This window comes from Musa acuminata, chromosome BXJ1-8 (genome assembly GCF_036884655.1).
Source record: "Musa acuminata AAA Group cultivar baxijiao chromosome BXJ1-8, Cavendish_Baxijiao_AAA, whole genome shotgun sequence".
Lineage (NCBI taxonomy): Eukaryota > Viridiplantae > Streptophyta > Magnoliopsida > Zingiberales > Musaceae > Musa > Musa acuminata.
Window position 1 is genome coordinate 39,301,585 of NC_088334.1, and position 12,994 is coordinate 39,314,578.

Sequence of the window (12,994 nt, forward strand, 5' to 3'; positions counted from 1 at the left end):
AGAGCTTTCCGGAATGGGGCCGCAATAGCGATTCCGAGTTCGTTCGAGAAAGTCCCGATGGTTTCGGCGCGCGCTTGCCGTGTCCGGTACGCGGTCGGCCTCGTGGGCATCGGAGGGATCCGACAATGGCGATTCCGAGATCGTTCGAGAGGTTTCGGGGCTCCGGTCGTCGATGCGCCGTCCGCGACGTGCACAAAGGCGAGGGACGACGCACAAAAAACGAGTGCGATCATACCAGCACCGGATCCCATCAGAACTCCGAAGTTAAGCGTGCTTGGGCGAGAGTAGTACTAGGATGGGTGACCCCCTGGGAAGTCCTCGTGTTGCACTCCTTTTTGGGCCCCGAGCGGCCAAAAGACTTACTTAAAACTCTCTTTTAAGCTTTTCAATTTTTCTAGCATTCTGGCCAACAATAAATATGTCATTAACATATATATAGCAGGAGAATAATGAAATTATCATCTAAAAATTTCTTCATAAAACATACAATGACCAGACATGGTTCTAGGATGGGTGACCCCCTGGGAAGTCCTCGTGTTGCACTCCTTTTTGCGCCCCGAGCGGCCAAAACCTCTCCTGTCGACCTCCGAGGCGATGGTTTGGGGCCTCGGAATTTGCCGTGACCGCTACGCAGTCAGTCTCGTGGGGCTCGGAGAGAGCTTTCCGGAATGGGGCCGCAATAGCGATTCCGAGTTCGTTCGAGAAAGTCCCGATGGTTTCGGCGCGCGCTTGCCGTGTCCGGTACGCGGTCGGCCTCGTGGGCATCGGAGGGATCCGACAATGGCGATTCCGAGATCGTTCGAGAGGTTTCGGGGCTCCGGTCGTCGATGCGCCGTCCGCGACGTGCACAAAGGCGAGGGACGACGCACAAAAAACGAGTGCGATCATACCAGCACCGGATCCCATCAGAACTCCGAAGTTAAGCGTGCTTGGGCGAGAGTAGTACTAGGATGGGTGACCCCCTGGGAAGTCCTCGTGTTGCACTCTTTTTTGGGCCCCGAGCGGCCAAAAGACTTACTTAAAACTCTCTTTTAAGCTTTTCAATTTTTCTAGCATTCTGGCCAACAATAAATATGTCATTAACATATATATAGCAGGAGAATAATGAAATTATCATCTAAAAATTTCTTCATAAAACATACAATGACCAGACATGGTTCTAGGATGGGTGACCCCCTGGGAAGTCCTCGTGTTGCACTCCTTTTTGCGCCCCGAGCGGCCAAAACCTCTCCCGTCGACCTCCGAGGCGATGGTTTTGGGCCTCGGAATTTGCTGTGACCGCTACGCAGTCAGTCTCGTGGGGCTCGGAGAGAGCTTTCCGGAATGGGGCCGCAATAGCGATTCCGAGTTCGTTCGAGAAAGTCCCGATGGTTTCGGCGCGCGCTTGCCGTGTCCGGTACGCGGTCGGCCTCGTGGGCATCGGAGGGATCCGACAATGGCGATTCCGAGATCGTTCGAGAGGTTTCGGGGCTCCGGTCGTCGATGCGCCGTCCGCGACGTGCACAAAGGCGAGGGACGACGCACACAAAACGAGTGCGATCATACCAGCACTAAAGCACCGGATCCCATCAGAACTCCGAAGTTAAGCCTGCTTGGGCGAGAGTAGTACTAGGATGGGTGACCCCCTGGGAAGTCCTCGTGTTGCACTCCTTTTTGTGCCACGAGCGGCCAAAAGACTTACTTAAAACTCTCTTTTAAGCTTTTCAATTTTTCCAGCATTATGGCCAACAATAAATATGTCATTAACATATATATAGCAGGAGAATAATGAAATCATCATCTAAAAATTTCTTCATTAAACATACAATGACCAGACATGGTTCTAGGATGGGTGACCCCCTGGGAAGTCCTCGTGTTGCACTACTTTTTGCGCCCCGAGCGGCCAAAACCTCTCCCGTCGACCTCCGAGGCGATGGTTTGGGGCCTCGGAATTTGCCGTGACCGCTACGCAGTCAGTCTCGTGGGGCTCGGAGAGAGCTTTCCGGAATGGGGCCGCAATAGCGATTCCGAGTTCGTTCGAGAAAGTCCCGATGGTTTCGGCGCGCGCTTGCCGTGTCCGGTACGCGGTCGGCCTCGTGGGCATCGGAGGGATCCGACAATGGCGATTCCGAGATCGTTCGAGAGGTTTCGGGGCTCCGGTCGTCGATGCGCCGTCCGCGACGTGCACAAAGGCGAGGGACGACGCACACAAAACGAGTGCGATCATACCAGCACTAAAGCACCGGATCCCATCAGAACTCCGAAGTTAAGCCTGCTTGGGCGAGAGTAGTACTAGGATGGGTGACCCCCTGGGAAGTCCTCGTGTTGCACTCCTTTTTGTGCCACGAGCGGCCAAAAGACTTACTTAAAACTCTCTTTTAAGCTTTTCAATTTTTCCAGCATTATGGCCAACAATAAATATGTCATTAACATATATATAGCAGGAGAATAATGAAATCATCATCTAAAAATTTCTTCATAAAACATACAATGACCAGACATGGTTCTAGGATGGGTGACCCCCTGGGAAGTCCTCGTGTTGCACTACTTTTTGCGCCCCGAGCGGCCAAAACCTCTCCCGTCGACCTCCGAGGCGATGGTTTGGGGCCTCGGAATTTGCCGTGACCGCTACGCAGTCAGTCTCGTGGGGCTCGGAGAGAGCTTTCCGGAATGGGGCCGCAATAGCGATTCCGAGTTCGTTCGAGAAAGTCCCGATGGTTTCGGCGCGCGCTTGCCGTGTCCGGTACGCGGTCGGCCTCGTGGGCATCGGAGGGATCCGACAATGGCGATTCCGAGATCGTTCGAGAGGTTTCGGGGCTCCGGTCGTCGATGCGCCGTCCGCGACGTGCACAAAGGCGAGGGACGACGCACACAAAACGAGTGCGATCATACCAGCACTAAAGCACCGGATCCCATCAGAACTCCGAAGTTAAGCCTGCTTGGGCGAGAGTAGTACTAGGATGGGTGACCCCCTGGGAAGTCCTCGTGTTGCACTCCTTTTTGTGCCACGAGCGGCCAAAAGACTTACTTAAAACTCTCTTTTAAGCTTTTCAATTTTTCCAGCATTATGGCCAACAATAAATATGTCATTAACATATATATAGCAGGAGAATAATGAAATCATCATCTAAAAATTTCTTCATAAAACATACAATGACCAGACATGGTTCTAGGATGGGTGACCCCCTGGGAAGTCCTCGTGTTGCACTACTTTTTGCGCCCCGAGCGGCCAAAACCTCTCCCGTCGACCTCCGAGGCGATGGTTTTGGGCCTCGGAATTTGCCGTGACCGCTACGCAGTCAGTCTCGTGGGGCTCGGAGAGAGCTTTCCGGAATGGGGCCGCAATAGCGATTCCGAGTTCGTTCGAGAAAGTCCCGATGGTTTCGGCGCGCGCTTGCCGTGTCCGGTACGCGGTCGGCCTCGTGGGCATCGGAGGGATCCGACAATGGCGATTACGAGATCGTTCAAGAGGTTTCGGGGCTCCGGTCGTCGATGCGCCGTCCGCGACGTGCACAAAGGCGAGGGATGACGCACAAAAAACGAGTGCGATCATACCAGCACCGGATCCCATCAAACTCCGAAGTTAAGCGTGCTTGGGCGAGAGTAGTACTAGGATGGGTGACCCCCTGGGAAGTCCTCGTGTTGCACTCCTTTTTGGGCCCCGAGCGGCCAAAAGACTTACTTAAAACTCTCTTTTAAGCTTTTCAATTTTTCTAGCATTCTGGCCAACAATAAATATGTCATTAACATATATATAGCAGGAGAATAATGAAATTATCATCTAAAAATTTCTTCATAAAACATACAATGACCAGACATGGTTCTAGGATGGGTGACCCCCTGGGAAGTCCTCGTGTTGCACTCCTTTTTGCGCCCCGAGCGGCCAAAACCTCTCCCGTCGACCTCCGAGGCGATGGTTTTGGGCCTCGGAATTTGCTGTGACCGCTACGCAGTCAGTCTCGTGGGGCTCGGAGAGAGCTTTCCGGAATGGGGCCGCAATAGCGATTCCGAGTTCGTTCGAGAAAGTCCCGTCGTCGATGCGCCGTCCGCGACGTGCACAAAGGCGAGGGACGACGCAAACAAAACGAGTGCGATCATATCTGCACTAAAGCACCGGATTCCATCAGAACTCCAAAGTTAAGCGTGCTTGTGCGAGAGTAGTACTAGGATGGGTGACCCCCTGGGAAGTCCTCGTGTTGCACTCCTTTTTGGGCCCCGAGCGGCCAAAAGACTTACTTAAAACTCTCTTTTAAGCTTTTCAATTTTTCTAGCATTCTGGCCAACAATAAATATGTCATTAACATATATATACCAGGAGAATAATGAAATCATCATCTAAAAATTTCTTCATAAAACATACAATGACCAGACATGGTTCTAGAATGGGTGACCCCCTGGGAAGTCCTCGTGTTGCACTACTTTTTGCGCCCCGAGCGGCCAAAACCTCTCCCGTCGACCTCCGAGGCGATGGTTTTGGGCCTCGGAATTTGCCGTGACCGCTACGCAGTCAGTCTCGTGGGGCTCGGAGAGAGCTTTCCGGAATGGGGCCGCAATAGCGATTCCGAGTTCGTTCGAGAAAGTCCCGATGGTTTCGGCGCGCGCTTGCCGTGTCCGGTACGCGGTCGGCCTCGTGGGCATCGGAGGGATCCGACAATGGCGATTCCGAGATCGTTTGAGAGGTTTCGGGGCTCCGGTCGTCGATGCGCCGTCCGCGACGTGCACAAAGGCGAGGGACGACGCACAAAAAACGAGTGCGATCATACCAGCACCGGATCCCATCAGAACTCCGAAGTTAAGCGTGCTTGGGCGAGAGTAGTACTAGGATGGGTGACCCCCTGGGAAGTCCTCGTGTTGCACTCCTTTTTGGGCCCCGAGCGGCCAAAAGACTTACTTAAAACTCTCTTTTAAGCTTTTCAATTTTTCTAGCATTCTGGCCAACAATAAATATGTCATTAACATATATATAGCAGGAGAATAATGAAATTATCATCTAAAAATTTCTTCATAAAACATACAATGACCAGACATGGTTCTAGGATGGGTGACCCCCTAGGAAGTCCTCGTGTTGCACTCCTTTTTGCGCCCCGAGCGGCCAAAACCTCTCCTGTCGACCTCCGAGGCGATGGTTTGGGGCCTCGGAATTTGCCGTGACCGCTACGCAGTCAGTCTCGTGGGGCTCGGAGAGAGCTTTCCGGAATGGGGCCGCAATAGCGATTCCGAGTTCGTTCGAGAAAGTCCCGATGGTTTCGGCGCGCGCTAGCCGTGTCCGGTACGCGGTCGGCCTCGTGGGCATCGGAGGGATCCGACAATGGCGATTCCGAGATCGTTCGATAGGTTTCGGGGCTCCGGTCGTCGATGCGCCGTCCGCGACGTGCACAAAGGCGAGGGACGACGCACACAAAACGAGTGCGATCATACCAGCACCGGATCCCATCAGAACTCCGAAGTTAAGCGTGCTTGGGCGAGAGTAGTACTAGGATGGGTGACCCCCTGGGAAGTCCTCGTGTTGCACTCCTTTTTGGGCCCCGAGCGGCCAAAAGACTTACTTAAAACTCTCTTTTAAGCTTTTCAATTTTTCTAGCATTCTGGCCAACAATAAATATGTCATTAACATATATATAGCAGGAGAATAATGAAATCATCATCTAAAAATTTCTTCATAAAACATACAATGACCAGACATGGTTCTAGGATGGGTGACCCCCTGGGAAGTCCTCGTGTTGCACTCCTTTTTGCGCCCCGAGCGGCCAAAACCTCTCCTGTCGACCTCCGAGGCGATGGTTTTGGGCCTCGGAATTTGCCGTGACCGCTACGCTGTCAGTCTCGTGGGGCTCGGAGAGAGCTTTCCGGAATGGGGCCGCAATAGCGATTCCGAGTTCGTTCGAGAAAGTCCCGATGGTTTCGGCGCGCGCTTGCCGTGTCCGGTACGCGGTCGGCCTCGTGGGCATCGGAGGGATCCGACAATGGCGATTCCGAGATCGTTCGAGAGGTTTCGGGGCTCCGTTCGTCGATGCGCCGTCCGCGACGTGCACAAAGGCGAGGGACGACGCACACAAAACGAGTGCGATCATACCAGCACTAAAGCACCGGATCCCATCAGAACTCCGAAGTTAAGCCTGCTTGGGCGAGAGTAGTACTAGGATGGGTGACCCCCTGGGAAGTCCTCGTGTTGCACTCCTTTTTGTGCCACGAGCGGCCAAAAGACTTACTTAAAACTCTCTTTTAAGCTTTTCAATTTTTCCAGCATTATGGCCAACAATAAATATGTCATTAACATATATATAGCAGGAGAATAATGAAATCATCATCTAAAAATTTCTTCATAAAACATACAATGACCAGACATGGTTCTAGGATGGGTGACCCCCTGGGAAGTCCTCGTGTTGCACTACTTTTTGCGCCCCGAGCGGCCAAAACCTCTCCCGTCGACCTCCGAGGCGATGGTTTTGGGCCTCGGAATTTGCCGTGACCGCTACGCAGTCAGTCTCGTGGGGCTCGGAGAGAGCTTTCCGGAATGGGGCCGCAATAGCGATTCCGAGTTCGTTCGAGAAAGTCCCGATGGTTTCGGCGCGCGCTTGCCGTGTCCGGTACGCGGTCGGCCTCGTGGGCATCGGAGGGATCCGACAATGGCGATTACGAGATCGTTCAAGAGGTTTCGGGGCTCCGGTCGTCGATGCGCCGTCCGCGACGTGCACAAAGGCGAGGGATGACGCACAAAAAACGAGTGCGATCATACCAGCACCGGATCCCATCAAACTCCGAAGTTAAGCGTGCTTGGGCGAGAGTAGTACTAGGATGGGTGACCCCCTGGGAAGTCCTCGTGTTGCACTCCTTTTTGGGCCCCGAGCGGCCAAAAGACTTACTTAAAACTCTCTTTTAAGCTTTTCAATTTTTCTAGCATTCTGGCCAACAATAAATATGTCATTAACATATATATAGCAGGAGAATAATGAAATTATCATCTAAAAATTTCTTCATAAAACATACAATGACCAGACATGGTTCTAGGATGGGTGACCCCCTGGGAAGTCCTCGTGTTGCACTCCTTTTTGCGCCCCGAGCGGCCAAAACCTCTCCCGTCGACCTCCGAGGCGATGGTTTTGGGCCTCGGAATTTGCTGTGACCGCTACGCAGTCAGTCTCGTGGGGCTCGGAGAGAGCTTTCCGGAATGGGGCCGCAATAGCGATTCCGAGTTCGTTCGAGAAAGTCCCGATGGTTTCGGCGCGCGCTTGCCGTGTCCGGTACGCGGTCGGCCTCGTGGGCATCGGAGGGATCCGACAATGGCGATTCCGAGATCGTTTTAGAGGTTTCGGGGCTCCGGTCGTCGATGCGCCGTCCGCGACGTGCACAAAGGCGAGGGACGACGCACAAAAAACGAGTGCGATCATACCAGCACCGGATCCCATCAGAACTCCGAAGTTAAGCGTGCTTGGGCGAGAGTAGTACTAGGATGGGTGACCCCCTGGGAAGTCCTCGTGTTGCACTCCTTTTTGGGCCCCGAGCGGCCAAAAGACTTACTTAAAACTCTCTTTTAAGCTTTTCAATTTTTCTAGCATTCTGGCCAACAATAAATATGTCATTAACATATATATAGCAGGAGAATAATGAAATCATCATCTAAAAATTTCTTCATAAAACATACAATGATCAGACATGGTTCTAGGATGGGTGACCCCCTGGGAAGTCCTCGTGTTGCACTCCTTTTTACGCCCCGAGCGGCCAAAACCTCTCCTGTCGACCTCCGAGGCGATGGTTTGGGGCCTCGGAATTTGCCGTGACCGCTACGCAGTCAGTCTCGTGGGGCTCGGAGAGAGCTTTCCGGAATGGGGCCGCAATAGCGATTCCGAGTTCGTTCGAGAAAGTCCCGATGGTTTCGGCGCGCGCTTGCCGTGTCCGGTACGCGGTCGGCCTCGTGGGCATCGGAGGGATCCGACAATGGCGATTCCGAGATCGTTCGAGAGGTTTCGGGGCTCCGGTCGTCGATGCGCCGTCCGCGACGTGCACAAAGGCGAGGGACGACGCACACAAAACGAGTGCGATCATACTAGCACTAAAGCACCGGATCCCATCAGAACTCCGAAGTTAAGCCTGCTTGGGCGAGAGTAGTACTAGGATGGGTGACCCCCTGGGAAGTCCTCGTGTTGCACTCCTTTTTGGGCCCCGAGCGGCCAAAAGACTTACTTAAAACTCTCTTTTAAGCTTTTCAATTTTTCTAGCATTCTGGCCAACAATAAATATGTCATTAACATATATATAGCAGGAGAATAATGAAATAATCATCTAAAAATTTCTTCATAAAACATACAATGACCAGACATGGTTCTAGGATGGGTGACCCCCTGGGAAGTCCTCGTGTTGCACTACTTTTTGCGCCCCGAGCGGCCAAAACCTCTCCCGTCGACCTCCGAGGCGATGGTTTTGGGCCTCGGAATTTGCCGTGACCGCTACGCAGTCAGTCTCGTGGGGCTCGGAGAGAGCTTTCCGTAATGGGGCCGCAATAGCGATTCCGAGTTCGTTCGAGAAAGTCCCGTCGTCGATGCGCCGTCCGCGACGTGCACAAAGGCGAGGGACGACGCACACAAAACGAGTGCGATCATATCTGCACTAAAGCACCGGATTCCATCAGAACTCCAAAGTTAAGCGTGCTTGTGCGAGAGTAGTACTAGGATGGGTGACCCCCTGGGAAGTCCTCGTGTTGCACTCCTTTTTGGGCCCCGAGCGGCCAAAAGACTTACTTAAAACTCTCTTTTAAGCTTTTCAATTTTTCTAGCATTCTGGCCAACAATAAATATGTCATTAACATATATATACCAGGAGAATAATGAAATCATCATCTAAAAATTTCTTCATAAAACATACAATGACCAGACATGGTTCTAGAATGGGTGACCCCCTGGGAAGTCCTCGTGTTGCACTACTTTTTGCGCCCCGAGCGGCCAAAACCTCTCCCGTCGACCTCCGAGGCGATGGTTTTGGGCCTCGGAATTTGCCGTGACCGCTACGCAGTCAGTCTCGTGGGGCTCGGAGAGAGCTTTCCGGAATGGGGCCGCAATAGCGATTCCGAGTTCGTTCGAGAAAGTCCCGATGGTTTCGGCGCGCGCTTGCCGTGTCCGGTACGCGGTCGGCCTCGTGGGCATCGGAGGGATCCGACAATGGCGATTCCGAGATCGTTTGAGAGGTTTCGGGGCTCCGGTCGTCGATGCGCCGTCCGCGACGTGCACAAAGGCGAGGGACGACGCACAAAAAACGAGTGCGATCATACCAGCACCGGATCCCATCAGAACTCCGAAGTTAAGCGTGCTTGGGCGAGAGTAGTACTAGGATGGGTGACCCCCTGGGAAGTCCTCGTGTTGCACTCCTTTTTGGGCCCCGAGCGGCCAAAAGACTTACTTAAAACTCTCTTTTAAGCTTTTCAATTTTTCTAGCATTCTGGCCAACAATAAATATGTCATTAACATATATATAGCAGGAGAATAATGAAATCATCATCTAAAAATTTCTTCATAAAACATACAATGATAAGACATGGTTCTAGGATGGATGACCCCCTGGGAAGTCCTCGTGTTGCACTCCTTTTTGCGCCCCGAGCGGCCAAAACCTCTCCTGTCGACCTCCGAGGCGATGGTTTGGGGCCTCGGAATTTGCCGTGACCGCTACGCAGTCAGTCTCGTGGGGCTCGGAGAGAGCTTTCCGGAATGGGGCCGCAATAGCGATTCCGAGTTCGTTCGAGAAAGTCCCGATGGTTTCGGCGCGCGCTTGCCGTGTCCGGTACGCGGTCGGCCTCGTGGGCATCGGAGGGATCCGACAATGGCGATTCCGAGATCGTTCGAGAGGTTTCGGGGCTCCGGTCGTCGATGCGCCGTCCGCGACGTGCACAAAGGCGAGGGACGACGCACACAAAACGAGTGCGATCATACTAGCACTAAAGCACCGGATCCCATCAGAACTCCGAAGTTAAGCCTGCTTGGGCGAGAGTAGTACTAGGATGAGTGACCCCCTGGGAAGTCCTCGTGTTGCACTCCTTTTTGGGCCCCGAGCGGCCAAAAGACTTACTTAAAACTCTCTTTTAAGCTTTTCAATTTTTCTAGCATTCTGGCCAACAATAAATATGTCATTAACATATATATACCAGGAGAATAATGAAATCATCATCTAAAAATTTCTTCATAAAACATACAATGACCAGACATGGTTCTAGAATGGGTGACCCCCTGGGAAGTCCTCGTGTTGCACTACTTTTTGCGCCCCGAGCGGCCAAAACCTCTCCCGTCGACCTCCGAGGCGATGGTTTTGGGCCTCGGAATTTGCCGTGACCGCTACGCAGTCAGTCTCGTGGGGCTCGGAGAGAGCTTTCCGGAATGGGGCCGCAATAGCGATTCCGAGTTCGTTCGAGAAAGTCCCGATGGTTTCGGCGCGCGCTTGCCGTGTCCGGTACGCGGTCGGCCTCGTGGGCATCGGAGGGATCCGACAATGGCGATTCCGAGATCGTTTGAGAGGTTTCGGGGCTCCGGTCGTCGATGCGCCGTCCGCGACGTGCACAAAGGCGAGGGACGACGCACAAAAAACGAGTGCGATCATACCAGCACCGGATCCCATCAGAACTCCGAAGTTAAGCGTGCTTGGGCGAGAGTAGTACTAGGATGGGTGACCCCCTGGGAAGTCCTCGTGTTGCACTCCTTTTTGGGCCCCGAGCGGCCAAAAGACTTACTTAAAACTCTCTTTTAAGCTTATCAATTTTTCTAGCATTCTGGCCAACAATAAATATGTCATTAACATATATATAGCAGGAGAATAATGAAATCATCATCTAAAAATTTCTTCATAAAACATACAATGATAAGACATGGTTCTAGGATGGATGACCCCCTGGGAAGTCCTCGTGTTGCACTCCTTTTTGCGCCCCGAGCGGCCAAAACCTCTCCTGTCGACCTCCGAGGCGATGGTTTGGGGCCTCGGAATTTGCCGTGACCGCTACGCAGTCAGTCTCGTGGGGCTCGGAGAGAGCTTTCCGGAATGGGGCCGCAATAGCGATTCCGAGTTCGTTCGAGAAAGTCCCGATGGTTTCGGCGCGCGCTTGCCGTGTCCGGTACGCGGTCGGCCTCGTGGGCATCGGAGGGATCCGACAATGGCGATTCCGAGATCGTTTGAGAGGTTTCGGGGCTCCGGTCGTCGATGCGCCGTCCGCGACGTGCACAAAGGCGAGGGACGACGCACAAAAAACGAGTGCGATCATACCAGCACCGGATCCCATCAGAACTCCGAAGTTAAGCGTGCTTGGGCGAGAGTAGTACTAGGATGGGTGACCCCCTGGGAAGTCCTCGTGTTGCACTCCTTTTTGGGCCCCGAGCGGCCAAAAGACTTACTTAAAACTCTCTTTTAAGCTTTTCAATTTTTCTAGCATTCTGGCCAACAATAAATATGTCATTAACATATATATAGCAGGAGAATAATGAAATCATCATCTAAAAATTTCTTCATAAAACATACAATGACCAGACATGGTTCTAGGATGGGTGACCCCTTGGGAAGTCCTCGTGTTGCACTCCTTTTTGCGCCCCGAGCGGCCAAAACCTCTCCTGTCGACCTCCGAGGCGATGGTTTGGGGCCTCGGAATTTGCCGTGACCGCTACGCAGTCAGTCTCGTGGGGCTCGGAGAGAGCTTTCCGGAATGGGGCCGCAATAGCGATTCCGAGTTCGTTCGAGAAAGTCCCGATGGTTTCGGCGCGCGCTTGCCGTGTCCGGTACGCGGTCGGCCTCGTGGGCATCGGAGGGATCCGACAATGGCGATTCCGAGATCGTTCGAGAGGTTTCGGGGCTCCGGTCGTCGATGCGCCGTCCGCGACGTGCACAAAGGCGAGGGACGACGCACACAAAACGAGTGCGATCATACCAGCACTAAAGCACCGGATCCCATCAGAACTCCGAAGTTAAGCCTGCTTGGGCGAGAGTAGTACTAGGATGGGTGACCCCCTGGGAAGTCCTAGTGTTGCACTCCTTTTTGCGCCCCGAGCGGCCAAAAGACTTACTTAAAACTCTCTTTTAAGCTTTTCAATTTTTCTAGCATTCTGGCCAACAATAAATATGTCATTAACATATATATAGCAGGAGAATAATGAAATCATCATCTAAAAATTTCTTCATAAAACATACAATGACCAGACATGGTTCTAGGATGGGTGACCCCCTGGGAAGTCCTCGTGTTGCACTACTTTTTGCGCCCCGAGCGGCCAAAACCTCTCCCGTCGACCTCCGAGGCGATGGTTTTGGGCCTCGGAATTTACCGTGACCGCTATGCAGTCAGTCTCGTGGGGCTCGGAGAGAGCTTTCCGGAATGGGGCCGCAATAGCGATTCCGAGTTCGTTCGACGTCGATGCGCCGTCCGCGACGTGCACAAAGGCGAGGGACGACGCACACAAAACGAGTGCGATCATATCTGCACTAAAGCACCGGATTCCATCAGAACTCCAAAGTTAAGCGTGCTTGTGCGAGAGTAGTACTAGGATGGGTGACCCCCTGGGAAGTCCTCGTGTTGCACTCCGTTTTGGGCCCCGAGCGGCCAAAAGACTTACTTAAAACTCTCTTTTAAGCTTTTCAATTTTTCTAGCATTCTGGCCAACAATAAATATGTCATTAACATATATATAGCAGGAGAATAATGAAATCATCATCTAAAAATTTCTTCATAAAACATACAATGATAAGACATGGTTCTAGGATGGATGACCCCCTGGGAAGTCCTCGTGTTGCACTCCTTTTTGCGCCCCGAGCGGCCAAAACCTCTCCTGTCGACCTCCGAGGCGATGGTTTGGGGCCTCGGAATTTGCCGTGACCGCTACGCAGTCAGTCTCGTGGGGCTCGGAGAGAGCTTTCCGGAATGGGGCCGCAATAGCGATTCCGAGTTCGTTCGAGAAAGTCCCGATGGTTTCGGCGCGCGCTTGCCGTGTCCGGTACGCGGTCGGCCTCGTGGGCATCGGAGGGATCCGACAATGGCGATTCCGAGATCGTTCGAGAGGTT

The 12,994-nt window shown here is 52.8% G+C and overlaps 10 non-coding genes and 10 pseudogenes across 10 annotated transcripts; all 20 read left to right on the forward strand.

Annotated features, from left to right (window-relative positions):
- The first annotated feature begins 221 nt into the window (after positions 1-221).
- On the forward strand, positions 222-332 carry LOC135591132 (5S ribosomal RNA; annotated as a pseudogene).
- Positions 333-876: 544 nt separating this feature from the next.
- On the forward strand, positions 877-987 carry LOC135591340 (5S ribosomal RNA; annotated as a pseudogene).
- Positions 988-1,531: 544 nt separating this feature from the next.
- On the forward strand, positions 1,532-1,650 carry LOC135591556 (5S ribosomal RNA). Its single transcript, XR_010478562.1, has one exon. It is a non-coding gene; the product is annotated as a 5S ribosomal RNA (ribosomal RNA).
- A 544-nt stretch (positions 1,651-2,194) lies between these two features.
- Positions 2,195-2,313, forward strand: LOC135591568 (5S ribosomal RNA). The gene has a single exon (XR_010478566.1). It is a non-coding gene; the product is annotated as a 5S ribosomal RNA (ribosomal RNA).
- Positions 2,314-2,857: 544 nt separating this feature from the next.
- Positions 2,858-2,976, forward strand: LOC135591580 (5S ribosomal RNA). The gene has a single exon (XR_010478570.1). It is a non-coding gene; the product is annotated as a 5S ribosomal RNA (ribosomal RNA).
- A 544-nt stretch (positions 2,977-3,520) lies between these two features.
- Positions 3,521-3,630, forward strand: LOC135591731 (5S ribosomal RNA; annotated as a pseudogene).
- A 435-nt stretch (positions 3,631-4,065) lies between these two features.
- Positions 4,066-4,184, forward strand: LOC135589886 (5S ribosomal RNA). The gene has a single exon (XR_010477293.1). It is a non-coding gene; the product is annotated as a 5S ribosomal RNA (ribosomal RNA).
- A 544-nt stretch (positions 4,185-4,728) lies between these two features.
- On the forward strand, positions 4,729-4,839 carry LOC135591133 (5S ribosomal RNA; annotated as a pseudogene).
- Positions 4,840-5,383: 544 nt separating this feature from the next.
- Positions 5,384-5,494, forward strand: LOC135591135 (5S ribosomal RNA; annotated as a pseudogene).
- Positions 5,495-6,038: 544 nt separating this feature from the next.
- Positions 6,039-6,157, forward strand: LOC135591592 (5S ribosomal RNA). The gene has a single exon (XR_010478572.1). It is a non-coding gene; the product is annotated as a 5S ribosomal RNA (ribosomal RNA).
- Positions 6,158-6,701: 544 nt separating this feature from the next.
- LOC135591732 (5S ribosomal RNA) lies at positions 6,702-6,811 on the forward strand (annotated as a pseudogene).
- A 544-nt stretch (positions 6,812-7,355) lies between these two features.
- Positions 7,356-7,466, forward strand: LOC135591136 (5S ribosomal RNA; annotated as a pseudogene).
- A 544-nt stretch (positions 7,467-8,010) lies between these two features.
- On the forward strand, positions 8,011-8,129 carry LOC135589328 (5S ribosomal RNA). The gene has a single exon (XR_010476736.1). It is a non-coding gene; the product is annotated as a 5S ribosomal RNA (ribosomal RNA).
- Positions 8,130-8,564: 435 nt separating this feature from the next.
- On the forward strand, positions 8,565-8,683 carry LOC135589887 (5S ribosomal RNA). Its single transcript, XR_010477294.1, has one exon. It is a non-coding gene; the product is annotated as a 5S ribosomal RNA (ribosomal RNA).
- Positions 8,684-9,227: 544 nt separating this feature from the next.
- LOC135591137 (5S ribosomal RNA) lies at positions 9,228-9,338 on the forward strand (annotated as a pseudogene).
- Positions 9,339-9,882: 544 nt separating this feature from the next.
- Positions 9,883-10,001, forward strand: LOC135590085 (5S ribosomal RNA). The gene has a single exon (XR_010477492.1). It is a non-coding gene; the product is annotated as a 5S ribosomal RNA (ribosomal RNA).
- A 544-nt stretch (positions 10,002-10,545) lies between these two features.
- Positions 10,546-10,656, forward strand: LOC135591138 (5S ribosomal RNA; annotated as a pseudogene).
- A 544-nt stretch (positions 10,657-11,200) lies between these two features.
- Positions 11,201-11,311, forward strand: LOC135591139 (5S ribosomal RNA; annotated as a pseudogene).
- Positions 11,312-11,855: 544 nt separating this feature from the next.
- On the forward strand, positions 11,856-11,974 carry LOC135589537 (5S ribosomal RNA). The gene has a single exon (XR_010476944.1). It is a non-coding gene; the product is annotated as a 5S ribosomal RNA (ribosomal RNA).
- A 424-nt stretch (positions 11,975-12,398) lies between these two features.
- LOC135589889 (5S ribosomal RNA) lies at positions 12,399-12,517 on the forward strand. The gene has a single exon (XR_010477295.1). It is a non-coding gene; the product is annotated as a 5S ribosomal RNA (ribosomal RNA).
- Positions 12,518-12,994: the final 477 nt, after the last annotated feature.